Here is an 11,826-nt window from a genome sequence, read left to right as displayed (position 1 = left end):
TAAAATTGCAGACATGGTAAAATAACAATGTCTACCATAATACAGCACTGTTAAATTATATATATATATTTTTTTTTTAACTTAGACCACTAAATGCTTTATATTTGTTTCTGTTTGAGGCTGCAATAAAATATTGCACAGTATAAGTCCTCTGTAACCATAGTACATATATAAAACACAACTTTTGAGGTCATCATTAATATAGTTTGCATCCTCTGATTTATAGAAATGATGAAAGTTTGTTGGCTTTCAAAATCCAGGCCCTCATATAGGTGCTTCATGCTGGCATCTCAAATTTGTCCTTGGAATATTAAGCTCCACCAAGGTTTTTAGTGACCATGCTCTTGAGTATACACATACACTCGCACACACACACTTCTTTAACTTTTCACAAGTTCATATTTATAGATTATTGTAAAAATACATCTGTACACCCACATATGTTTTCATCTTATGTAGTATTCACCAGCTGTATTTTCCAAGGATGGACCTGTTGGAGAAATTTCACACTAAAAGAAACCTAACAAATTCACTGAGCACTTTGTTGAACCACAGGTCAATCAAGCGCTTACTCTTTGGGTGCCAAAATCCGACTTAATAGACAATTAAAGGATAAGCTGTGCTGAAATAAAATCATATTTTAAGCACAAAATAATATTCTAAGCACAAAGAATAATTTCTGTAAGGTCTCCTGAAAAACAAAAATACAAACAAACAAACAACACCAACTCAGGTTATGCACACAATAAAATAGTGTAGAACACACGCACACAGGTGAGACGAGCTGCAGAGAATATTCTGTCCTCAAAGATACCAAACACAAGACAACAATCAACCTCTTTTGAAGGTTAGGCATAAGCAAGACATGATACAGTGAGAAGGTAAGTTTTCCAAGAGAGATGCTTACCTTTCGAGCTTCAGCAGCGAAGGCAATACAGCTCTCCAGCTGTACGTAGAGAGACTGGCAGAACCCTTGGGAATTTATACGGTCCGAGTTGTGACCCACCCGCTGCTGCCCTTCAGAAGTTTGACCTTTGACACCATAAAAATAATTTAATGGGATTAGGTCATATTTTTAGTTTCAATGGGTCCATTTTGATTGATGACAGAGCAAATATTAGGTTTTTTTATTCTGTATTACAAAGCGTTTTCGGCATTGCATCAGGGCCATTGGATTGAAGAAAAAACTGGGTAATAATGCGTATGTTCCTTTGAGCTTCATTTGCAACTAGATACTGGGATATTAATAAAAACAAAAACTGTGAAAACCTTAGTGATGGAAACATAATTACCAGTTATAGGTCAATCTGTCGACAAATTAGTCAATTTGTTATTAGGGTTGTAGCAACAGACCAGAACTCTATTTCAGCTGCTCCTTTCTGAATGCAGAGATTGCAGCTGAGCCATGCTACACAGTAGATACCTGATGAAACCTAATGAAACCTCATGAAACTGGGGAAATGAAGAAGGGTGCGTGTGAGAAAACCAACTGAGAAGAAAGGCAAAAGCAGGCACATTTTCTTCCAAAAGCTGAGATATTGAAAAAGATCTTTATGTGAGTGTGAAAGTTTACAGCAAATTATTTTATTCTCAGGGAGTAATATCCAAACATAGCCCTAGTCAAAGTAAAAAGTAGTCAGTTTGAAATGCGTTTGTGGCATGCACTTGCCAAGTGTCTCACAGGTCTTCCATGGGTAAATGAATGACCTGGCAGATGACAGAGGAGCTGTGAAGTCCAGCTACAGGAGTGTTCATGGTCTGTGAGACAATCATAATATACAATAGCCAATATATTTCAGTTATAAAAGCATTTCAGTTATAAAAGCTATTGTTCTGTGTTGAAATAACAGAATAGACAAACACTAAAGAAACCATTCTGACCTCTGTAAAGCACTATGTGATTTTAAAAAGGGCGATGTGGGAGAGGGGCAGAGGGGCAAAGAGGGGGAGGAATCCCAAAGTCAGTATGAGGTACATAGAGATGACTGTAATCTCTGTTTAGGAGAGGATGTAGGATCCTGTACTGCTGTCAAAAATTAGACAGTGAAGGGTACTTTGCCTCAATCTGCTTCATTTTGTGAAAATAAATGTGTCATAGAAATCTCCATTCTCCATGTCATGTAATTGTCACCAAAGCAGTCTGAGGACAGAGCAAGACAAGACTGTAGTGGAATCTTCTTTTGTTAGAACTCTTCTCCACAGGTATCAGCCAAGTGTTTTAGGTTGTTTTTTCCTGTTTTCCCAGTCTGACCGATACATATCTATACTTACAGAACCACAGAATCACAAGGTTGGAAAAGACCTTTAAGATCATCGAGTCCAACCATTCCTGTCCTAAGCTAAACCATATCCCTAAGTACCTCATCTACCCTTTTTTTAAACACATCCAGGGATGGTGACTCAACCCTCTTCCTGGGCAGCCTGTTCCAGGCCCTGACAACTCTTCCAGTTAAATTTTTTCCCCTAACATCTAATCTGACCCTGCCCTGGTGCAGCTTTGTGCCATTTCCCCTTGTCCTATCATCTGTAACCTGACTGAAGAGACCATTGCCCACCTCTCTACAACCTCCCTTCAGGTAGTTGTAGGTGGTGATAAGGTCTCCCCTCAGCCTCCTCTTCTCCAGAATAAACACTCCCAGCTCCCTCAGCCTCTCCTCATAGGATTTGCCCTCCAGCCCTTTCACCAGCCCGGTTGTCCTTCTCTGCACTCGCTTCAGGATGTCAATGTCCTTTCTTATGGTGAGGAGCCCAGAACTGGACACAGCACTCGAGGTGCGGCCTCACCAATGCCGAGTACAGGGGCACAATCACCTCCCTAGACCTACTGGACACACTATTTTTGATACAAGCCAGGATGCCATTGGCCTTCCTGGTCCCCTGGGCACACTGCTGGCTCATGTTCAGTCAGCAGTCAATCAACACCCCCAGGTCCTTCTCTGCCTGACAGCTCTCCAGCCAGTCTCCCCCAAGCCTGTAGAACTGCATGGGGTTGTTATGTCCCATGTGCAGCACTCTACACTTGGCCTTGTTAAACTTAAGCACAAATTACAAAATCATAGAATTACAGAATGGTAGGTGCAGGGGTTGGAAGGGACCTCTGGAGATCATTTGGTCCAACACCCCTGCCAGAGACGGATCACCTAGAGCAGGTTGCATGGGATTGCATCCAGGCAGGTTTTTAATATCTCCAGAGAAGGAGATTCCACAGCCTCTGTGGGCAGCCTGTCCCACTGCTCTGCCAACCTTGCAGAAAAGAAGGTCCTCCTCATGTTTATGTGGAACTTCCTATACTCAAGTTTATGCCCATTGCCTCTTGTCCTGTCACTGGGCACCATTGACAAAAGACCGACCTCATCCTCCTGACACCCACACCTCAAGTATTTATAAGTATTTATAAGATCCCCCTCAGTCCTTTTCTCTAGGCTAAAAAGTCCCAAGTCTCTCTACCTCTCTTTGTAAGAGAGATGTTCTAGTCCCCTAATCATTTTTGTAGCCCTTTTTTGTACCCTCTCCAGAAGCTCCCTGTCCTTCTTGAACTGGAGAGTCTTTTTTTTTTTTTTTTTTTTTTTTTTTTTTTTTTTTTTTGTCAGGTCTACTGCTTTTATTTCAACCTTTAAGAGTGCCTAAAAAGATTGTATGCTTTTTCTGATGAGCGCAATGCTTCTCAAAAAACATTATCCCTACCTGTAAACTATGTATTAGTACGTTGATGAAGAAAGGGAATGGAGAATGAGTCTCCCTGATGTGTTAATCAAAAATCTCCACCATCTGGTCAATCAAATGCCAGGAACAAGTTGTGTGATGTATTCTACTTAGATCTTCATATCTATTTAATATATAGATCAATGTAGACCAGGCAGCCCTGCCACCTGAAACATCCTGGTGAAATACCAAGGAATAAGAGGACAGTTTTGCCTCTCACTGAGGCAAGGAACTGTTCACCAGCCAGATGGGTGCTGGAGAAGATATCCAGCATCAAAGGCATGCTTTCAGATACTTTAAAGCATTAAGACAGTGCTACCATAGCTGACCAGAATGGTCCCCATTGAGAGGGAGGCAGGAAGAAGGAAGTTTTGGTAGGTTGATCTTCCTAGAGGCTTGATCTCAGCATCCACAGCTTCTCTGGGCAACCTGTCCCAGTGCCTCACCACCCTCATTGTGAAGATTTTTTTGCTAATGTCTAAATCTACCCTTTTAGTTTAAATCCATTACCCCTTGTCTTATCTCTAACCTCTCTGATAAAGAATGCCTCTCCATCTTTCCTGTAGGACCCTTTCAGGTATCGGAAGGCTACAATTAAGGTCTCCATGGAGCCTTAGTACTCAATAAGACTTCTGTGTAATGTCCTGGTTCCAGACCTGCACAACAGTTGTGTGTATTTTTGATGCAGAGCTTTGTTTCATGAGTTATACTAAACCCGTTTTCTCTACAAGAATTATTTCAGCTTCACAGAACACCCACAATAAGCAAAGACATGGAGGATAAGAAGCTCTGCTTTGACAGTGTGTAAGAAAGACTTGCTACATTCTTTCCTACAGGCCTGGTTTGGTTTTCTGTGCTCAAATTGATAGTTAACACAAGGCCAGTCGTAAGCCACAGAATCTACCCATGACCAAATGAAGAATTGGATCAGGACAGGCAGTCAGCATAGCATCAACACACAAAAGGTCTTGTATAGTCTGCTTACGTGGGGTCTAGAGAGAGTAAGCAAACCTTGCAGTTGGAAGGCTACCTGGGACATCTGGCAATGTCCAGCACAACTGTGCAAAGCAGTACAAACCGTTCTGTCACACATCCTTGTTTCACAATGTTTGTCCCAAGAAGAAGGTCAGCTAAGGCTCTGCTGCCCTTTCCTCTGCCAGGTGTTTCATTATGGAGCTGTCCCTAAACCAACAGATCCTTGAGTACCTGAGCTTGGACACCTGAAAGCATAAAAGGTACTTTTTATCCAAAAGGTCAGCTCACAGACCAAAGCCTCTTGTCCAATCACATAAACCTATGCAGAACTCAATATTTTATTCTCCTCATTGTTCCTGCTCTTTCCCCAGTAGGAAGGAGCATGTTAATTGTTTTGTGTTTGTCTTCAATCCATATTAGGAATCTGGAAGCTACCTTTCAGTAAGGGACAGAAGCAACCATTCACAGAGAGAAAAATAATTTTAACCAGAGTGATTGCAGCTGGCTAACTTTGTCATTGCAGACCTCAGTGCTGTAGCTATCACTGATGGTTTCTCTCTCAGTTGTATCATGGGATTGTATTTTCCCCAGTGCAAAGAAAATGAGGTCTCTCGTCAAGCTCCTTCAGACAGGAGCTCATATCCCACCTGGAACCTTTCATCAGTAGCACTGTGGCATTTGGAAAAGACAGATGTTGTTGCCCACAGTGCTGCTCGGATCTCTCAGACTATGGCAGGGGCATTGTCATTGAGATCTCCCCATCAGGTCTCACATTCATTCTAACCTGACATGAGCTTAACCTTCATTGTACAGCTGATGATTTCTTAATGCTCTCCCCCATGGATCTGACAGAGGTTGGTGTGGCCTTCGTGGTATAACTTTCAATGATCACACAGACCAGCAACAGGTTGGATGGGACTACTTGACCCAGAATGTGAAGATTATTCTCACTGTGGTTGAGTGAGTTTTAATCTCATCTGCATGCAGAACCATTCACTTGCTTCCATACATGCCAGATATCTTGCTGCTGAAGCAATATACAGGCTGTCTCTGATGATGAAGGTGCCTTCGTTCTGACTGAGCTCAAATGCAAAAAGAGAGTGTATGACAGTTGGAAGCAAGGAGAATCCACCAGGAAGGAGTAGAGAAGCTTTCCCTGGGCATGCAGGGATGGAGTTTGAAAAGTAAAAATTCTGCTGGATGGAAAACTGAAAAGGGATGTGAAGGGCAGTAAGAAAAGCTTGTAGAATAGCCACAGATCCCTCAGATGCAGGGAACCCCAAGGTGGTCGTCACTGGACAGACCACCAGTCAAGGAATGGCATGCAGCACAGGTCCCATCCACGGAGACAGATGTTCACTGACACTTCGTTCTTTAGATGTCTTTGGGATTTTCTAAAGTAAAGAATTCACTTAATTTCTACTGTGAAACAAAAGGATTTTCACATGCAACACATTCCTTCAATTTACGATAAATACAAGGACTCAAGTGGTGCAATCACACACACCAAGTGGGAGTTACCTTCCTTCTGACTGGCAAGTAGAGTTTACCCTGCAGCCCAGGGGTACGTGCAGCACAGGATGGGACAGCACATGTCTGCACTTTTTCATGTCAACTGTCACGTGGATCAGTAAGTCTTTTATGTACAATTGTATTTGAGTTTGAATCAGTGCAGAAGGTTTCAAAGTGAAGCCTCCTGGGAGTATGTTGAGACACATGAAGAAATAAAACATGGTGGGGAAAATCCAGCACAGATTCACCAAGGAAAAATCTCTCCTGAATATCTCCTAGGATGGGATGGCTTGTTTTATAAACAAGGGGGGAGCAGAGGATATTGTACTCCTGAGCTTTATTAAGGCCTTCAGAATCATCTCCCAGAATATCCCTATAGTCAGATTGGAGAGTTATAGACTGAGTAAGCAGACAATATTGAGAGTGGATAATTAGCTGGGCTGGTAGGAGGAGCAGGAGCAGGGCAAATGGTCACAACCAAGGTGGGCAGTGCCCTCAACAGCTGGTGCCACACCACAAGATTTGACCGCAGGTAGGCAGAACTGAATGCCAGTAACAGGGTCCATCAACAGCCATGGGCACAGAAAGAACCAGGGCCAGGATCCATCTACAGAACCCAGGGATGGAGACTCACTCACCAGGGCACGGACCCATGGTACCTGAGCAAGACAGAACCTGAAATGGTGGCAGGTCCAACCAAGTCTAAAGATCATAAGGCAATATAGAAACAGGGCAGGTCAAAAACCATGCCAGGAAATCAATCCACAAGTGAGAGTTGGAATCAGGTCCAGTAACCCCCAGGCAGGTCCAAGGTCAAGCCAGGAAATCAGTCTTCAAGTTGGGATCAAAAGGGCCCATAGCCAGGCAGGGCTGTGTGGAGCTGGAGATCAGCCTTGAAGCAGTGCTGTTAGGGCAGGGGGTGACACCTCTGGGGGGAGAACATGGGGTCCCTGGCTGTGGATGGGTAAGGGAGACCTCATGGGAAGCCAGGGGCATTGAGGGCTGTTAGCACCCTCAGGGCTCTCAGACACAACAACCTTCCCTCTGAGGGAAGGTCTGTCCTCACTCCTTACAGAGACCCGGGCTCAGGAGAGACTTGCTTTAGAGTGACTCAGCCCCTGTGGGGTGTTAGTGGGCTGTGTCAGGGGACACAGAGCCAGGGCAGGCACAGTGGATTGGACAGGGACATGGCATGAGATATTGGGGCTGAGTGGGTCAGGCCACCTCAACAGACCCTGGAGGGTGATTGAGCACAAGCCAGAGGGGAAAAGGAGGGTCTGGTTGGGTGAAAGAGTGTTGCACAAAGGGGATACACTCAGGAGCCTGGAGCTGAGTAATTAGTGAGTCCTGTGGGGACATCAGGAAATTTTCCAAGGACAAGGTCCTGTGTGACCTGAGACTGGGTTCCTTGGTGCTTGGCAGGGGCCTTAAGACTTGAGCTCCCTGTGAGGGATCACTAAGGGCCAGCTTTTCCCTAGGGAAAGACAAAACAGGAGGCAAGGGGGATCCCACAGCCAGCAGGGTAGGAACCTCACCAGACAGGGCTCAGTCCCACAGGACCTGAGCAGAGCAGGCCCAGAGATCATGGACATTTCCAACCAAGGATCCAGATCATAAGGCAATGCCATGGCTATGGGGCAGGCCCAAAGACAAGCCAAAGTCAATTCACACATCAACACTAGGCTCAGGTCCAGTGATCACAAGGCAGGGCCAAGGTCACACTAGGAGTCCTTGGCCAGGCATGGTCACAGCTGTGTTTGAACTGGAGGCAACTACAGCTCTGATGTAGCACAGAGAGGGACTGAAGGTCCAGGTCATAGCTTAGAGCTCCTGGACCCATAGGTGTAGGCAGAGGCTCCAGATGTGGCTTGCAGAACCATTAAAGGCTTATTAGTGCACTCAGACCCCTGTCACCCACTTATCAGCAAAAGAGATGGCACTGGAGACAGGGCCACAAGGCTTGGGTCTGAGGTCCATCAAGATGCAGGCACCTATGGTGTGCTTCAGGTGGGGACAAAAGTGTCAAGGCTGAAATGGACTGCTGTTGTGGGCAACAGTCCTGGCTTAATTCACATAATTTCTTGCTGATTAGTATAAAAAGTTTTTGGTTTATTGAGTTATTAGCTAAAGCTGATGTAACAAACTATGAAACTGGTACTTAGACCTTTCAGCCTGTTGCCTCAAACTCACTTTCAGTCCCAAAACTCTCCTGCTCCACTTCATGGTTTCAGCTTTGTTGTTACACTCAGAGCTTCCCAGTCCCTTTGGTGAAGCAGCAACAATGCCAGAGGTGGAGGGTGGTGTATAAATGTTTCTGTCTGCCAGTTGCTGCTGCTCATTTTTCTGTGCTCTAGTCTGCTCCATGGACTGCAGTTCACAGGGATGTCCTTCCTCCAGAGTCAGTCACCTGAAGGCTGCAAGCCTTCTGGGGTGTCACTGCACTGGCATAGCTTGCCTGTGGCTGAAGTCCCTCAGAGGTACCTCCTCTGACATGGAGCACTTTCTCACAAGAGTGTGCCTTCAGCTGTGCTGTAAATAACATCTCCTTCCACATGTCTCCTCTGTTTTTGTTCTCCAAACACAGCTCTCACATTTGTCCCGCCACCCTTTCTTAATTATGTTTGAGCAGAGGTGCCATATGCTCCTCTGACTGACTGAAGGTTTGGCATACAAGAAGTTCTTTTCATTCATTACAGGGCCAGCTGCAACACACTGTGACTGGCAGAGAACAGTTCATGTCCTCCTCTCACACCACACCTGGTACCAAAATCATACCAGTGCCCAATACAGGCACCTGGCCCCATATGCACATCTGAAGCAACTGTCCAGCCTTGAATCAGAGCACTGTTTGTAAAAGAGTCTACATCCCCCTCACTGGACAGAAGAATTTAAACTGAGTCTCTTGATTGTGGTCTTTGCTACCTTGCATGCCTGTGCCTGGACAGGAACCTCATCTAGGTGGACCCTGTAATGCATCACTGCAAGTGTTCATTTTGGACACTAGTAAGACATTGATTAAAATGCAATTTATTGGAGATATAACATGAGAGAGGAAAAGGGGATAACATAGATCATTTCATGTTTGTTCAAATGTTGGGAACCCCAAGCTATGCAGCACTGTATGGATCTTTATTCAGGGCACAGCACACTGGGCATATCCTATGCATGCAGACATTCACTGGTGGTGTGGCCTTTACAGCTTTATAGGTATGTCCTCGGAAGCAAACAACTCTATCTTTTTTTCTGTTGAAGTATATCTATATAGAAACATGCAGCTTCACTTCAAGATAAACACAAGGATGTGCCAGCAGCATCATCACCAGGTGGCAGTTCGGGATTGTCTCCAGTCTTCTCCATGATGATTAGCAGGCAAAGTTTATCCTACAGCCATATGATATGTTGAACATAGTATAGGTCTGGAGGCAAAGCAGCACTGCACAGCCTGTGCCTGATCAGATCAATTTTAACTCCTCAATGTACAGCAGTCCTCAGGCTAGGAGGTTAGGACCACTACTCACCCTGACATGTGGACTAAACCTCCAGGCTTGATATTCAACCTACCTCCTTGCTATAAACATGTTTGGGAGTCGCTGGACTGTAATAGCAGTGTTGGGAACTGTAGCGCTGACGACCTTATTAGGGAGGCCCCAGCTCTGCTGGCCTTGCTGTCACCTGCTGCCCTGGGTTCCCTTCACTTGCCCAGCACCCTCACTTTTGCTGCTCCTTGACAATCCCCTCGCTGCTCTCTCTTTCCCAGACTGAAGAACCTTAGCTTAGCAGAAGGTGGGCCTTTCTTGCAAGTCCAACGTGCAGGAAAGTGTGGAATGGTCTCAGGCAATTATATTCTCCACAGGGTAGATAAGGTATGGCAGCTCCCACCGAGCCCCAAATGACACAATAAGGAAAAGCACATTTAGTCCACAAAGCACTTCTAAAGCTGTCCTGTGCAGTATTAAAAAGACTGTAATTGCTTGTGGGTCTTTTTGTTCCAGAGACCCGTAGCAGTACTGCGTATCCAAAAGAACACAGCACACAGTCGAAACAGTGTGTAGCAGATAGAGGTGGCAATTTATTGACATACCAACTTCAGTCATGCTGCCAGGGAACAAAAAGCACTATTGGACATTACCTAGACGTTGTGGGAGCTGGGATTCATGTTTTTAAACTCTTGTTGGACTTCAGAGCTCAGAAGCAGCTGGCACTTCAGCCTCCACTGAGGATATTTTCTCCTTCATAAACTGAATAGCCCTGTTCCTTCCTTGGTGTTTGACTGTGACATTTGAATTTTTCATTCGGGACACAAGCATCTTAAAATGTTTCTGAACTTTCACCAAATATTTCAGTCTTTTTCATAAAAATCTGTGGGTTTCAAGCACAGTGCCACTGGTCTACATTTTCAATATAGCAAGCAGAATCATCTGCTCACACAAAAATTAAAATGAGGGGAAAAAACCTGGAACCTACATTTAGCTCCCACACCTAGCTTTCAACAGATGTCTGATTTTCAGAAGACTGATACACATCACTTCGTCTCCCTGGTGACACCTAATGGCCCAATTTAAAAGGAGTCAAAAAGTTCTGTTTCAATGAGGGTTTTATGTGGACTGTGGCTTTAAAAACTTCTCTCGTGTAGTTTTAGGAAACCACGTACCATTTCAGCCATGATTTTCTCCATCTCTTTGCTTTAACTACTCATATACGAGAGAATAGTTGGGGGGGGGGCGTGTTCATGTAATATAATAAATACTTCCATAATAAATGTTGATAGTCATACTGTCATTGTACCTAGAAAGTGCAGTGTGACAGATATCACAGAATCACAGAATTGTAGGGGTTGGAAGGGACCTCAAGAGATCATCGAGTCCAACCCCCAAAATATGCTTATGTTTGTTTAATAACACTTTTGAATTGTTTAATACACTTACACACTCTGCTCCTTAGGACTATATATTACAAATCCTGCATATTTAATTTTTTTTTTTTTTTTTTAGTTAGCAAAACTCTGTTGACTGCTTTTGACTACAAGGGAAGTAGATCATAATGTAGACAGTAAACCATGAAAGGTCATATCTCCTGAAATACTTTTTTGCTTGAATATTTGTCTTAGCCATAGATAATCCTTTATGACTGTCTCAGGAAGACCAGTATTTGCAGCTCTTCCATAGACTTTATAACCACTAAGGAAATGTGTTTCCCATTGCCAGTATCATCATTTCAAGCCATATTTAATGCTGACTTTGCAAATGGTTGAGGCAGCTCCAAATACTGCCATATCTCCCCTTTTATAAGCACTTAAGTAGTGATACTGTCATTTACAGTTCTGCATGTGTAGCCCAGCAGAAGGAAGATTGCTTAACTCCACAATTAACACTAATAATCTTTTTAATTGGATAAACTGCATTCGTAAAGAACATTCCTCTAAAGACTGAAATGGGAAATGAAATCTCTAGAGGACTATAACACAAAGAGGCCATAAACATTTCTTCATATGATTCTTGTGGGTATTAGAGCACTTAGACATCTTTTAAGACAAACCCTTTTCTCATGTTTTTGAAGTTATATCTCTTAGGCATCGCCTTGATATATTTACTGGGAAGACTTAGAGGGAATCTTTTTGAACTATCTGGAAATACAATG

Source organism: Gallinula chloropus (genome assembly GCF_964237585.1).
Source record: "Gallinula chloropus genome assembly, chromosome: 2".
Classification (NCBI taxonomy): Eukaryota; Metazoa; Chordata; class Aves; order Gruiformes; family Rallidae; genus Gallinula; species Gallinula chloropus.
Note: the sequence above shows the minus strand (reverse complement) of the source record.